This window comes from Micropterus salmoides, unplaced genomic scaffold, assembly GCF_014851395.1.
Source record: "Micropterus salmoides isolate LMB-PRFRI ecotype aquatic unplaced genomic scaffold, ASM1485139v1 Ms_hic_scaffold_10, whole genome shotgun sequence".
Taxonomy (NCBI): domain Eukaryota; kingdom Metazoa; phylum Chordata; class Actinopteri; order Centrarchiformes; family Centrarchidae; genus Micropterus; species Micropterus salmoides.
The window spans coordinates 25,811,539-25,826,243 of record NW_024040041.1 but is presented as its reverse complement, the minus strand read 5'-3'; the positions used below and the strand labels follow the sequence as shown (position 1 = coordinate 25,826,243).

Below are 14,705 nucleotides of genomic sequence, written 5' to 3'. Positions count from 1 at the left end.
TTCAAGAACAGATAGACCTTCTGGCATTAATGAACCATCTGAGTCTGTAAAACACTATTAGACCTGTCAGAAATACTATATGTCAGAGTTATTTCCCAGGCTAAAGTAAAGTTCCAGTTAAATCTAGTCTAAGGTATGAGGTTTCCATAGGAGACTGTATAAACACTGAGCATGACCCTAGAGCATCTTAGTGTCTTGAGGAACATGTTGTATATGGAACAGTGGCTAAAAATAATCCTGTGCTAGCCTGTGTCACCGCTTGTATTTGCTCAATTGAGTGAAATTATTCTCTAAGATATTTAAAGAGCCACTACTCTGCTGGTTCACATGAGACATAAACAGTTTCAAAGCACATCAAAAAGAGACTAAGCTGCTGGGGTTTACATGTAAATGGGACTCAATATTTGTATAAGCAAAGTTGAGAATTACATTTTGAAAAATGCTCTAATACATAGAACAAATTAATTAATTAATAATCATGATGAACATCCTAAAATAAAAACAACTTCAATTCCATTTTGTACTGGGAAGAAAATGCTCACACATTTAGCTCTGTGACCCAGTAATGGAGGTTTTGACTTTTTGTAGTATGGCAAGCAGTGGCAAGGAGAGAGGGAAGAGGGTGAAGGGTCTGCAACAGCTGACACAGCACTGATGAAATTGGAGTAATATGAGCATTTGGTTATTGCTATGGTGAATCATTACTACGTGGGCAACAAAAATACTCTTTCCAGAATTACTTTTCTGACTCCCAGTGACCACAACTGCAAAGGGTTTTCTCTGCTCTGTGGTCCAGCGTTCCACACATTTCTGCGTGTTTTTGTGCATCAGTACATATGTGTGTGTGTGTGTGTGTGTGTGTGTGTGTGTGTGTGTGTTCCTGCCTCGGTGTGTGGAGGAGTGTGCCAGGCGAGGCGGTGACAGGGTGCCGGCCGCGGTCTCTGAACCTGGCTGCTCTGCTTAACTCCGCCAGTGACAGAGAGCGAGGGGGACATCGCTCGACCATGGCTGCCCCAGCTGGGCCAATCAGGCGTGAGTGCTCGTGGACGGATCAGCGCATGCCTTCCGCCGTGTGCAGCGCTGTGGCACAGATCCCCTTATGGATTCTAATATGTTCTCCACAGTGTCAGTGGCGCTCTGCTGATCTCTCTCGTGTGTGTTTGTTCAGATAATGAAGGTGACTCTGTGTGTTTAACAAAATCTCTGCACACTCCTTCACTGCACCTATGTTGATAATGTTTCAGAGTCACATGGCTGAACACTGTGGGTTTGTGAAAACTTTCACTGCTATGAGTTTCTGAAAGTTGAAACCAGTAACTTTATTTGGGACCTGATGCTGATTTTTATTGTATTACTGTAAAAATATCCAAAATAACACAAATTAAAAGTGCTTCTCCCAGGATGTTGTTCTTACCAGGCTGGAAAAGTCACCATTTAAACCTGTAAATCTGTTCCATGAAAATCTGACTATAAAGCTTTGATGGGGTTGGTGGCAAGCTGACCCGCTGCATGTGTTATGTGAAGCTTGTAAAATAAGAGATTAAATTTCCAACAAGCTTTTTGGAGAACTTACCTGAATCAACAACACCTGAAATAAAATAAAACATTATCTGAGCCTTTATAGTTTAGTGGGGTGTAACTAAGTACATTCACAAACTACAGTACTTAAGTACAATTTAGAGAATCTTCTAATTAACTTGAGTATTTACATTTTCTGCCACCTTATACAAAAATTTAATTTTTACTCCCTACATGTTTTTGACAGCTGTAGTTACTACTTATACTTTCTACATATAATATTTTACATTACAACGTTTACAAAATAGTTTAAATTAGGTCCTTTTTGACCAGCTACAAAATTTAAATGCTGCTTATATGTTAATGCAGCTGTAATAATAATCGAATAATAATATATTACTCAGAGGGGCTTTTCTCCTGCATAATGAGTATTTTAACTTTTGATACCTTAATCCTGCAGTGCACAACGTTAGTCTCCCCACTGACAGTGAGAGCAATTACACAACACTGTCAATGTGTGCTTAAGAAGTATGGGCTCTGCCCTACAGCTCTGCCATACTGAGTTACTGCTGTCGCTACGGTCGCTGCCCCTTCAGCTTTGGCAAATCAATCATTGCTGGTTAGCATAAAACACCCTTACCTGTGTGCCAGCGCAAGACCGTCGCCACAGACACACGCAATTCAAGACTTGAATATAACGGACGTTCATTTATAAGTAAAAATTTCATACTCTAGTTTTAAGAATATTATGCTGAAAATGGAAGGAACGTCCATCATACAAGAGATTACATTTGTTCGTGTTAACTTTAAGTTTTGTTGTTGTACTCCTACAGGACATAATGAAGTATTTTGTTTAACTTAAGACCCATGAGAGTTACTTCTGACACATTGGTGTGCACAATAAGTGATGTGTTTTTTGTTTATATTGAACAGAACTGTTCAGTTTGTTATTGTTAAAAGTGCAATAGACTGCAGCTGCATATTTGAATTTAAAAATTTACTTTTTTCCAGGGTGCTGCTATTGTGCCAAGTTACAGCATAAGACCATAATTCATAATCCAAATGTAAAAGTGTAGCCACATCACCACTATTCAACTCTATTAACAATTTTAAGCATTAATTATAAATAAAATACTCCAATATATAAATATTCCAATGCTACTAAACGTTTGTTAACAGTAAAACAGACCTATATTTTCAATAAAGCCAAAACGATTAGTGGAATAATATGATACGATAGAAAATTCATGAACAGCTATCTTGATTTTTTTTTAAATGTAAGGATGTGCAAAGGTTCAATATTGATTAGTGGAGAAATGCGCTTAATTCCATCTATAAGGTAAATGTATTTGTGAAATTCATATACTACTGTCGGAATTCACTTAACCTACTCTGTCAACACAAAATGAATTGTGGACGGCGACCACATAAAAGTGAAACAATATTAGTCACATGAACACACAGTCAGCTGTGTAGAAGCCCACAGTATTACCTCACCACTACTGAAACCCAGGAATGTGACTAAAACGAAGAGAAAGGTTGTGTCATTGGAGACTGACAGTGAATGAAAGGCATCTCTGTACCTTCAGTCCTGTCACGATTGTGACTCCGCCCCTCCGGTGACCCGCGGGAAGTGGCATAAGACCTGTCACCCCGAATCACAGCCTGAGCCATGACAGCCAGGCTCATATGTAAATGTGTCAGCATGCACAGATTCATGAGTCTGACATCAGTTTGAAAATTCATGTTCAACACTGACTGGAGCATAAACATCTCTGTACATGTAGGGCTCAGTACATCTGTGTGTGTTGTGTTTCCAGGCACACAATGCGTATGTCTGAGTTGATCCTGGTATGTTATAGTGACATTCCCGGTGGGAAGGAGCCTGCACGACTCTTTTCATTTGCTAGACTGCCCATATCTCTTCATGAGTACAGCCTGGGTGGAAGTGACATCTGATTTCATCCACACTCAGTGGGGTTCTCTCTGTCTGTCTCTATCTTTTCTCTTACTGTTCATGTCCCTGCAGCTTACACCTTCTCCAAGTGGGGGTTTACTGCTTTTCTCTGTGTCATATCATTTACAAAGTGCTTATACTTTTCAGTTTGTTTGACAGACAAGAAAGAAACTGTACAGACATCCATTTGTGCTCTGGGAATTCATGAACAAAACTGTCATTTATTTTGGTTAATGCAGAGAAATTCCACCTAATGCTCCAAATGCGGAGAAAATCACCAAATAATCAAAATAATAATTAGTTGGAGCCCTAATCCTTCCACATCATATAGAAGAAAAGTTAAATTTTAAAGTATTACATTTTATCAAAGTTAACTTGATTGCTTAGTATGAATTGGGGCTGCAACAAATTTTTGTCATTATGAGATACTTTGCAGGTGGCATGGTGGTGCAGTGGTTAGCACTGTTGGCTCACAACAAGAAGGTTGTGGGTTCAAACCCTGGTTGTCCCGGCCATTCTGTGAGGAGTTACATGTTCTCCCTGTGTCTGCATGGGTTTTCTCCAGGTGTTCTGGCTTCTTCCCACCATCCAAAGACATGCGGACAAGGTTGATTGGTGACCCTAAATTGTCCTTAGGCATGAGTAGTTTTTTGTCTATGTATGGTCTGACAATCTGCCTTTTGCCCGATGTCAGCTGGGATTGGCTCCAGCCCCCTGCGACCCTGTACGCAGGATAAGAGGTCGATGGATAGATGAATTAATATATGTATCTATTACTTGTTTAGTCTCTAAAATAGACAAAACCTTTTTCTTCATGAAATTAGCTTTAATTGCTTGTATTGTTTGACCAACAGTCCATAACTTGACAAAATTAAATTTTTTACTGCTATAAAGCAGAAAATCCTTACATTTTAAGTTCAAATTAAAATGACTAAAGAGGTGGTATAATGCTTTCTGGCTTTTCCCCCTCTCCTTTATTGAGTTATATATCTTTTTTGTGCATGTAACAGGTTTGCAAAGTGAAAAAGCCCAAAGTCCAGCCCAAAGGGAGTTCCCATCTCCCACAGAAAACACTGCTCTGAACTGCCTGAAAACAGCTCGTTTGTTGTCCAGCCTTCTCCCTTTGATCCCTGTGACGACACAGCAAAATGTGCGTCATAATGCTCGCTTAGCGGCTAGTCCGACACGCCTTAAAAAACACTGGTGGAAAAACACAGAGCTGCAGCACAGCTCTCCTCTCCCTTCCAAACACTAGCTACCCTCCAGGCAGTCAATGGACAAGTTGTTACCATGATGTAGAGACAGAGCTCAGCTAAAGGTTTATGGATGAAAAATCACCACTCTGAAACTCTTGCTCCAGTCCATGTTGCTAAGCTGGTAACGGGAACATATACAGCTGAACCGAAGCTGTGTCACTGACCCGCCCTTCTCTGCATCTGATTGGCTAGTAGTCCTTAACTAGGAACTGCACATGTGCAACTCCCAACAAAGACCTTGTAGAGGCAAGATGTATCACTCCATAGCTAAAACAAAGCGTTCAACACAGGGTGAAAAGAGAAGCTGCAGCAATGTGCAGTATGACAGAAAATATGGTGTTTTTTGAAAATGAAACCATGTAAACCTGTTCTGGTACAACCCCTAAATAAGATTTTGAACCTGAAAATGAGCATAATATGATCTCTTTAATTGATGGTGATTAATGAACTAATTGATTCACCATGGTAAATAACAATGTGTACTCTACTCTATAAAATTGAAGTATACAGCTCTACTGCACTGTGGTTACTTTTGCAACGTGGATCCATGTGTTGCAGCATTATGCACATGCTGCAGCATTACTACCGCAATGAATCATGATGGTCAGGATTCCCTTTGTCACTACAAAATCAGACATTTCTGTGCCATTTTTTGTAATTAAAGCAGCAGAGATCTGCTGTGGCCCCACAGCAACACGTGCACCGACACAACCGGAATTCTGCCTGTTTTCAAAGGGTCAGGGCCGACCGCGGGGCTCGTTTTCCTTAGTCATCCTGAGTCACAGGGAGCAAGACAACCCTCCCCCGCTCATTGTAACATTTGGAGTCTCCCCTAAAATATCAGGTGTTTTGGACACAAAGCATGCTCACTTAAGACTACAATCATGTGGCACATAGCAGATTCACTGATATCACAACAGACTATATTAGGTTAATACATGAAGGTCAAAATCTTTATCATTTATGGCTCACATTGTGAAGCTCATAATTTCGAAATTTAATGACAATTTCATTACAGTCCAGTTTTAATGTTCACAATTATCTAAAGACAAGCGGGCATATCTCAGTACCCTCACCAATTATTTTCATACCAATGTTACGGAACAAATTTCACTTCATTCATTCAATCTACTTGATGAAACTATTCTCCCAGAAAATAACCATTAGCTCATTCCAGAAATAGTTTCACCATATCATCCAGATCCCTAAATTACAGCCATACTGTACTTTCAAATGTCCCATCACTAGAGACGAACTAAAGTTCGTACTTTAAATAAGGAGAAAATTTACACTTAGTGAGTAAAAGTCGGCGCATTTTATGACCTCTAACAAGTCTAATCACCTGTAATTACAAAGAGAGTGAAGCACCTTCACTCTGCTTATACCTTAATGTCGTTCACGAACTGGCAACCAGAAAATGCAGAGCAGAGTACACAGTGTCAAGCAGAGTGAATCCAGACTTGTTGGCAGGCATAAAGACACAATTTTCCTTCTGTGTGCTGCACTCTGAGGATTAAGGCTGGCAGTAAGCTCACATCTGCACAAGATATAGACATAATACCTTGATATTTCATGTTGCACAAAGCCAGTTAGGAAAGGCTGCCATCATCTGCCAGGATCTCCCATCATCTCCACATGTCTCCCCAACTCATCCACAACGCTGCAGTCACCAATCACTCATATACTTTTCTGAGATGCCTGGCGCATAACATGTTGACTGTTTGTGCTGCGTAACACCTGCCCCTCATGTATACAAGTGGGTGTGTTTTTGATGTAGTGGCTAAAAGCATAAAATTTACCTCTTACTGTACTGGCTCCACATCACACATTCTGAAGGCAAGAATTGGGAAAAACAGGAAGTGAATTACTCCAATTATTCAAAATAGCTGCCTATAAAGCATATAATTGACTTAAACACATCCTGCAGACATTTCACTTGACAATTATGATAATTGTAAATGCCTCATTTAATTGCAAGTGATTAACATAAAAAACAATTCAATAAAGGTATAAAGGTAGATAATTTGATACACACAATATTCTGGTGATATTTAGAGATTAAAAGAATTTCTACGGTGTAAATGAGGCAATTTAGGATTCAAAACTATTATCTATGACTGCGGTTGGTGAATATTGTATGTTACTGTATTATGTACATCTGGCTGAGGGTGTCTTTTATGTTGATTTTAATCTTGACTGGTTAGGAATAAACACTGCAGTTTAACGTGAGATTAAATTTGTGTGCAATTCTGTGGCAATAAGAACCCCTAGCAATTTTTATTTCCATGTACAGTATATGTAGGCTACGTAGTTAAATGTAAGCTGAAACCATGATGCTCAATGCATTCTGCTTTTGACAAGTCTCGGAAAGGAGGCAAGATTATCTACTGCACTTTTAATTTAATATACCATTATTGATTATAACCCCCAGGAGTGTTATTGTAGCTTTTAACTGTAAATTGAAACAGGAACAGAATAATAAATTCTACAATATATGGTAATATTGATTTTCCTTGCCATAAGTAAGTAGGAATTTAATAGTATGGTATTTAAGCTAAAGTATCAGCAGACTGATTAAAGTAATTATTAAATAAATTGTTTTAATTGACACTTACATGTTGAAGTATTGCTTTGCAGTAGTGGAAAGTGAGTGCATTTGCTCACGTACTGTACTTAAACGCTCATTTTAGTATTTCTATTTCATGCTACAGAGGTAATATTTACCAAACTGATTTATTTACTGATACATTTATTTGAGTATACAATAGTGTAACAAACACATGGGCCATTTTTCTTTTGATACTTTAAGTACATGTTGCTAATAATACTTTTTGTATTTTTACCCAAGTAATATTTTCAATGTTGCAAATTATGAAATATTGTAATGGACTATTTTATCTTGTATTTCTGCAACTTTTACTTAAGTAAAGGATCAAAATACTTCCTCCGCCTCTGGTGCTTTTTCCATTTTTTAGGCATCTCTTTAGCAAGTAAAATTGTTTTGTATGTGCTCTAAATGTCATACTTTAGATAACACACTTTGCTGCATAGATTTGTCAGTGTTGCAATTCTCTACTTATTAAAGGGCCATTTTTGGGAATCTTTTCTTGGAAGGACTCTTTTTGGATCTCTGAGGAAAAAAGGGCAGCAAAATGTTCTGTTTTTTTCCTAACTACTGGATATGTTATCAATCAACTTACCAGCAAGAGGCTATGTGACTTTTCTAGGACGTCTTCTGATCATTTAGTAAACTTCCACTGAAAATGTATCACTTATCAGCCAAGTCATGAGTTTTTTGGTAGCAGTGTCTCCAACAGTGCAATAATACAGAAAGCGCTGTATATTAAGAGGACAGGAGCACATTGGCCATGATACTAACTGAAGTGATGGGGGCATTTCCTTGCTGCCACACAGAATCTGCTCCTCATCTCTCATCTCAGTGTTGGAGTGCACAGGGGTCGACTTCCCCTCCTCCCATATTGGTACAAGTTCAAGCTCCTCCAATCCACATGGAGTAAAATAATGGTCTTGGGATGCAGGGATAACAAGGTGGGAGGGGTATCAGGCACCAGAGATGGACTGCCTCCCAGAAATAATTTCACATACAGAAAACCTACAGTATGCAAGGTTGTGAAATGCCAAAACCACACTTAATTGGATGGAAATAAAGAAGAAGGAATGGGGGTAAATAGAGGTAGATATGCTTCTATTGGCAGCTTACCAAACAATAAATTCTGAATAAATGTATCATCCATATGTTATGTAGAAAGCAACCATCATTCACTAGCACTAAGATCTTTCAGTTGGCTATATCCCATTCCATCACAATGACTTTACATATAGCGAGAATTTTCGAAGCATAGGGGAGAAACTCATTATTACAGTGGCTCCTATTTAAGCCCTTGCTGCTGTAGCGTTGACAAATGCTCCACACAGAAACCAATGTGGCATATTTCAAAGGCATCCAGCACAATGAAACGGTTTTCTAATCCTGGGGAATAATGCCAGGTGCTGGCTGCTCCCCAGGTTAAGTGGTGGGAGTGTTTTTTTTGATATATTGACACAGAAATGATGCGATAATCACTGAATCAGGGAATATGTGTATGGAGGGGCCGTCAAAGCAATAGTTGGCACATTCAAGATATGCAAAAGGCTTTTAGAGCTATAGAGCACTATGGGTAAAGGCACTAGCGCTATCATGAATAAAGAAAATCCTATGTGTTTTTATATACAGATTTTATATGAACAGCTGCAAAACATAAGCACATAGGCCTATAGCTTATTTTAAGCTTAATTGTGCAAGTATTCCTACCTGGATGGTGGTATTGTTCTTTTGGCAACTATTTAGTTAAAGAAAATTATTTTTAGCAAAGAACCTGTTTTATTATAATGAGCACTACTGCTGCAATTAGCGCTATTTTAAATAATTCAGCTTTATAGTTTTTGATAATGTGAGCCAGCATGCTACAGCATTGTTCAACAGAAATCACTGCAAAAGCCCTAAAACTAAAAACGCATATTAGGCAACGCTTTTCAACCCCTGTGAAATATCCATTATTAATTAATCTCAAGAGTTTACCAGTCAAGTAATTATGAAGTCTGCATGTGCTTCCAGTCATTTGAACAGCTCCTGCAGGACTGAACTAAATCCCGAGGAGAACCCCTGCACCGCCCATCTATGTTCCTGCTGAAATGATCTGAGAACAAAAGATTATGAGACACTGTGGCTCAGTCTCTCTCAACTTGATTGGCATGTCTTTTTAAGGCTGAAATTGTATATTATTTGAAACTGACGGCCAGGCCAATGAACGCCAAATTAACAGCTTATGTCAATTAGACGCGCCGGTTGCAGTTGCCTCCCAAAAGCACATTTGTACAAAGAAGTTGCTCTCTTGTTGCTCACAGATTGGCCCTGACCAACGTGTTACACATGCAAAAAATATAGAAAACCCGGTGAAAATTAAAACAGAAATTAGGACCACAAAGATGCAACCATCATTTGTGCGTTAAGGTGCCAAATGGTGCGTCCATGAGCCGCTGTATTCTCTCTTCTCACCAGGGCTTCCATTAGAAACTAGCCACATAAGAACAAAGACAGAAATACATTTCATTACAATATTGGGAATTAATAGACAAATTCTTACCGCTATGCGAGTCTGTGAATATGCTTTAAGATGTAAGATGATCCTTGTTTTTGGAGGGGAAGGTCGTTTTGGACTTGGTGAGGTCCAAACTTGAATTCCGACGTTGATAATCTGCTCCACTTTTCGGGTGGAACCAGCAGGGTGTTTCACTGATGTCTTTTTATTTTATCTCATAACATCACTACGAGATGTGTAAGCATTCTTTGTCCCCTTCCCGCCACACAATACTGTCTTCGATCGAGGAGGGTCGATTAAACTATGTGGTCTGCTGCGTAAAACCGGTGCCAAAATTCCTGCGGGCCCATTCCGTTACAGCGATGCTAGACAATAGTCTGGTCATTTTGGCACGGACTGAACCTACCACGCTACCAAGAACAGTAGCATTAGCTGATTAAAACCAACTCGTGAGAGCTAATTTGTTCATATCTCTGTGACTGGCTCGAGAATTTGCTATAAATACGTCAGTCGCTCACATGTTGCCAGTTATCTCCGGTATTGTCTTTCGGGTCTCTCATCTTTTCTTTCTTCGTAGTAGGAGTGGACACAGTGGAGTTGCCGAGCTGTTGATCACTGAAGGTCCACCGACATCCAGCGCAGTCTTTGTCTCGTATTTATCAGGACCGGGCTTTCCGCCGTTTTCCACATGCAGTCTGACACTGGCTGAACGAGGGTCTCGGTGAGTGACAGCTGGATGCTGTGACTGAATGCTCGGCGACACGTTTGCAGGAGAGCAGTAAAGCAGGATGTTGCGCGTACCCGCCTTTGACAGTGCGCGTACCCGACAGGTCACACATCTTCGGTCCACAAACATCTGCCTGAAAGGAAGGGCAACTAAGCCAATTTTATACAAAGCCTCCACGTTTTTTAGCTTATAGTGTGCAGCCTCTCAGAAATTATCAGAGTAGCCTATTGAAGCCTGTTTTTCTGTTTACAGTTTATAATGGCATAATTATTCTTAATGGAATATTTAACAGCTAGCCTTTTCAATACCATAATCCTAGAATTTAACAGACTAATATTTGTATAGTGTTAATTAAGAATGTATAGGATTACTATGGTTTGTGTGTTTGGTATGTGGTGATTTAACTGCTTCATATTGTTTATTTTTATCCTCAATTAAAAATTGTTGAGCTGGTTTTACATTTTGATTTTAAAAAGTTTTTTATAGTAAGCAAGTTTGGGCAAAGCTACGCAATTTAAAGAACTTTACACAAAGCATAAAAGAAAACAATAAGAGAATAGAAAAATACTGGTAAAAAAACACAATAAGTTTCAGTACAGTCAAAGAGGAGAGAAATGGTAAGTTATAACAGAACAGTCTCTTCTCTGAACATAACTGGCTTTGGTCTGGTTTAACTGGGTCTAGTTTGGTTTGTGGTGGCCCCCCAAAGATGCAGCAGTGGGACTTCAGTTGGCCTTGTGGAGCCCACAAAGCTTGGATAATGTGCAGATGTGATGAGTTTAGTCCACTGGATGGAAAATGACGTGACACAGTTTGACAACCCATGACAAAAATGAGAGATTGCACCACCGGGCCACAAACCATGTTCCAAGGAAATGACTGAACCACACAAGATCCTTCAACGGATGACGTCTGTGATTCCATACAGTCAAAAGGGCTTCCTGCAGAGAAATTTGTGGAAATGATGGTGATCATTCCAAGGTGCTTTACTGTTCGTTACCAGCTCACTGTGTGAGGGCCTGCGTCTGGTCTCAATCTGCTTTTGTGGAAGCCCTCGAGCAAGGGAACACACATGGCTCATTTGGCAAATTGAAACAGCTATTTGCTTTAAGTTTACAGCTTGATTGTTGTAAACTAGAGTTGCTCATAACCCCCCATTCTGCAGCCCTCTCAGGCACCCGTGCACGTGCAGCCTCAATCAGCCTGTGAGCTAAACTCAGAGATAGATTGACTTCTGAATCCTCTAATCTCTGTGATTAGAGAATGATTCAGTATTGTGGGTCCTTCAGGTGCCCTAGGGTGCAGGAGTCACACAGTCATGTGGTTGTCTTTTGTTTTTTTCTGCTCACAGCTCAGACCTTGCCAGACCTCAAATTGCCACTGACCTGCCGGGCAGTGATGGCGCCCTCCTGTGTTTCTGTAGGATAGGCTACATTTGACTATTCAAGAGGGAGATGTCAGAACATATATTATGCTCTTTGCTAAAATGAGAAAGTGAGGACATGTTCAAGGCTTAGTTTAGTTTAGAAACTTTTGAATGGGGGAGGGCAGACTGGGAGGACAGTTTTTGAAGACCTAGAGCTTGGTAATAATAAACTGTACATTATTTATGGGTACATTATTGATTCAGTGTTATACACAAATGGAAACTTTAAATATTCTAATATGAAATAATAGCAATAAACAGCTGCTATTTGTAACCCAAAACATACTACCAATACGCACAAATTATGCAATAAGCCATTCCTTCTACAAAGGACAAAGACACTGAAGCAGCAGTTGTTTTGTAGAGGGTTTGAATGTCTTTTTGGTTGAAAATGTTAACAGTCCGTTGATACAGAGGCTTTGTTCTGGTAGGCCTGTTCAGAAATCCATCCATGTTAAGCCAACTACCTATCACCCTCTTAATCTGGTAGAGGGAGTACCAAAGATTCACCCCTGGATATATTTGGTCTCTACCTCAAGTCACTCACAACCTGCAGACACTTTTTGGAGTCATGACATTGTTTGGAGCGTGCTCAAACTTCATCATCTTTATTCAGCCTGTGGATAGATTTGTATAACCTGCCACTACTTCGCTATAAGCAGACTGTCGATATGAAATTGCCTGAATAGACTCTACATGTCTGTAGCTTACGTTTGGGCTGGATGCTCTGGAGGGAAAGGTCTGCTCGTGACATTAGCAGGAAGAGACAAGTGTGATTGAGTCACAGACACATGACAGAGCCAGAGAGGTGTGTAGGTGCAGAGAGACAGGACAAGATGAAGGAGAGGTAAGAGCAGAGGACAGACTCATTGCAGTGAAATGTGACTGATGAGGTGGTGGAGATCAGATGGAGGTGGAGAGAAAAAAACAGAAAGGGCCTTGACTTGCAAGAGGAGGGTGCCCCTAGCCAGCCCTATATCGAGGCAGAGTCTTGCTCCTGTCTATATTTAGCACAGGGGCCACAGATTGTAAAGAGTGCTTCGGGGCCTTGTGGTCAGACCGGCAAAGACTGCTGCCATCCGTCTCAGCGCTCCGGGCCAGGCACGATCCCGGCTCACGCCAGCGCAAGGGAGGAGTGACGGGACCGTGCCGTCTCAGTGCACGTTTACTTAACACATGTGCAGGGTTGATCACATTTTGTCAGAGCAGATGCCTTCAAATCAGAGGTGAGAGGATACAAACACAGAAAGCATCTGTGTGTCGATACCTTAATGAGTAGAGTGTCATCACTGCACTTAGCAATGCGATGGTGCATTCATGTTTACGGCAATTCCTCAATGTCTTAATTTCTCCTTCCCCAAAGCATTTTGGAAAAGGGCACAGTATCCCCCCCATCACCATACATCCACGTCAAAAATTTTGTCTCGCTGGGGAGGATTGACATTCAGTCCAAATGTCAAAGAAGCTCAAGCAATTTTTGACTCTTTCTGTCCCCACTTTTACCTTCCCCATCTCCACCACCTCAAGGACAGTTCGGGGGAGTGTCAGTGGTGACTGATGAAGGACTGAGCCATTCAGACACCACAGTCTTCTGAAGGTGTGACCAGGCTCACACATCACGCCATCATGAAGTGTACTTAAACGCTGCTCTTTAGAATGATCATCTACTCAATATATATCTCTTAAAGATAAAATACAGTACTTCTCACCTTTAAGCTTGAGAGGTTGGCAGTTTAATCTTCTCACAGAGCACAGGATGAAGTATCACTTAAACACTCAGGAGACATTATGCAATTCTGAAAGCTTAAAAAATAAGGTTTCCTAAATGATGAGCTGCAAGCAGTTTGTTCATGCCTTCATTTTCACACCTCTGTTAACATTCAGACCAACAAACATTCTTTAAAAACGGTCTATAATGTTGCACTAGTAAATGTTGCATTTCGCAACTGTATACATGAGCTACTATTCAATTCAATCAATTTGCATTTGTTAAATTTTGTGATTTCCTGCAAAAAATAAAACAATATATACAGCTACTTATATACATCATACATGTATGCACCCACAATATTCTGCAGTGGAGAATAAAAAAATCTTATTAGTATTTCACTTTTTTTTCTTCCTGGAATGTTTTCAGTAAATTTGGTCAAATTTGCATCCACAATAGAGACATTTGAACCCTTTTCCTAGTGTTGTTGTACTCGAACTCGACCATATTTGTACTGTGTCTTGTCTCGGTCTCGGACATTGAGGACTCAGGATTTTATTTAAAGACCTGTCAAGACCATAACTTTTTATCAATACATTGCTTTTGCATTGTGTGATTTATTTGTTAACATCCTAACTTTGATTGGATGTAAAACTTACTGCTTCCAATGCAACCAATAACCCCATTTAAAAATGTGTTGGTCCCGTTAACCCTCCCCGCGATGCTAAGCATGGAAAAAGAGATGAAGATGCTTATGTTTGATTTCAGCTTAGTGTTCGTATGTGTTTTTTTTATTTTTACAGGAATGTGGATCTTTCAGATCAATTTAAGAAGTACCTGTGATCTTGTTCCACATTTTATTGTGTCATGTAATGTAGGGAACTGGTCTTGACTCGTTCTTGTCCTCCCTCGGTCTTGGTCTCAGCCCCTAAAAGTCTTGGTCTTGTCTCGGTCTCGATAAACTCTGGTCTTGGTCTTGACTTGGTCTCGACTACAACACTACCTTTTCCTTTA

The 14,705-nt window shown here is 40.0% G+C and overlaps 1 protein-coding gene across 1 annotated transcript in view; it reads right to left on the bottom strand.

The window, feature by feature from the left end:
• Positions 1 to 10,591, bottom strand: part of gjc1 (gap junction protein gamma 1) — a 46,658-nt gene extending 36,067 nt beyond the window's left edge. The window contains exon 1 of the mRNA XM_038704909.1: positions 9,876 to 10,591. The gene's annotated coding sequence lies outside the window, so the exon portion shown is untranslated. The remainder of the gene's footprint in view (positions 1 to 9,875) is intronic.
• Positions 10,592 to 14,705: the final 4,114 nt, after the last annotated feature.